The following is a 1,726-nucleotide window of genomic DNA, read 5'->3' on the forward strand; positions in this document are numbered from 1 at the left end:
GCTTGAGGGTGTGGTGGGGCCTTCCTACAAGAAGCGACGAGAAAATAATGGCAATGCAATAACAGTCTACAGTGATTACCAGAATACTGGATGTCTCTTATCATTCATTTTTTTGGTCTTTTTACTTTTATCCTTTTTAACAGCTTTGCTGTCAAATTAGAAAAAGAAAAAAAAAATCACAAAATTCTATCATTTACCAGTAATCAATAAATTGGTATCGCATTAAGACATGCTACTGCTAAATGTGTATATATATATATAAAATGAAAAAAAGAAATATAATGAAATCTGTTACATCAGCTACATTTAGGCTCCATTAAGGTAATCAAGCAATGACTTGTATGCTCCATAACCACAATTCAAACATCAAATATGCAATCTAAGGAAAGCAAGTCAATCCATAAATTTTCAACTGATTCTGAAAGTGTCTTCTTTTAAAAGTGCCACAATAGCTGTGTTACATTAATCACACACAATTTGTGTTTCACCCACATTTTTTTTTCCTTAAATCTAGTTAAATGCTATTCTACTGTTAATGCCTAGATCAAATAGAAAAACGAAAAATACTGTGTTACAATTCTGTGAAAAAGTACTGTATATCTGCATCCTACATCATTTCAATCTTTGGTTACATCCAAATTATTTAAGAAATAAAATAAAAAACTGCAGAACTCCAACTTTCCCCTTGGTGAAAAAGTAGTGCCCAAATGTGGCACGAAGACCAACTGTCCTAGAGAGAAACGCACAACATATAAACATTCACAAAGCCCACAGATATCAGTTGCCTAAAAACTACATTCTTTTTCTTTTAAATTAAGGGAAGAGAGTAAATTGGCAAGGGGTCATTCACAAATGTCTCGACTTTTTGTGTGTATCAAAAGTCAGACTATGGGCATACTGTTATGTATATACGGACTCTTTTACAGTGCTACAATCTCTATGACTACTATTGCATAGAGCCTGGAAGAAATTGAACTCACCTTCTAAATTATCAGGGCATCAGGGTCTGGGTTACCCATTCTAAATGCTTGACTAATGCACACTAATAGCATTGAAGCAGGTGCAAGGTGCATCTCAAGGAGGCTGTTAACAGCTCACAAATGCAGTGCAGTAAACTATGTCACAACGTAAGAATTATTGTCACTGCAAAACTAATTAAAAAATCTTCACTGAAAAAAAAAAGGTGAATTGTCATATGACAAGGTTTACATCCCAACATCAAAACCTAATGCAATCCCACTATAAATCCTTTTATACAATAAGCCAATAAACCACAGAATTAATTAACCTTGCAATAGCTATATGAACACGATAATGCACCACTGGACAAATGCACTAAGCGGATATTTAACAATAAAGAGGTTATTACAAACTGGGCAACCCGGAGAACACCCATGACACCTGGACGAAATAGTTAATTGAACACTGCAAGGACACGCTACTGGATCTTCAGTGGACGTGATGCTACTGATACACAAAAACAGTTAGATCAAGCATTCCCAGGTCACAATTGGCCGTTTTGTGCTTTAAAATCCATACAAAGAAGGGCCTCTTATTTTTTCCCCCTGTAAATCATGGTATTAAAATGCAAGTATCTACAATTAAGTAATACAAAAAGAATTAGACTTTGTGGAAAGAATTGTAAAATAATTGTGCTTTGCACAATTTTTTTTTTAATTAAATAAAAAAATTATTATACAATAAGAAAATGCACTATATTCATGGC

The 1,726-nt window shown here is 33.9% G+C and overlaps 1 protein-coding gene across 1 annotated transcript in view; it reads right to left on the reverse strand.

Annotated features, from left to right (window-relative positions):
• The window catches only part of LOC119587732 (protein argonaute-2-like), a gene marked incomplete in the record, with an annotated part of 19,396 nt that overhangs the window by 674 nt on the left and 16,996 nt on the right, over nucleotides 1-1,726 (reverse strand). Inside the window, 1 exon segment of the mRNA XM_037936419.1 lies at nucleotides 1-1,726.

Source organism: Penaeus monodon, chromosome 23, assembly GCF_015228065.2.
Source record: "Penaeus monodon isolate SGIC_2016 chromosome 23, NSTDA_Pmon_1, whole genome shotgun sequence".
Lineage (NCBI taxonomy): Eukaryota > Metazoa > Arthropoda > Malacostraca > Decapoda > Penaeidae > Penaeus > Penaeus monodon.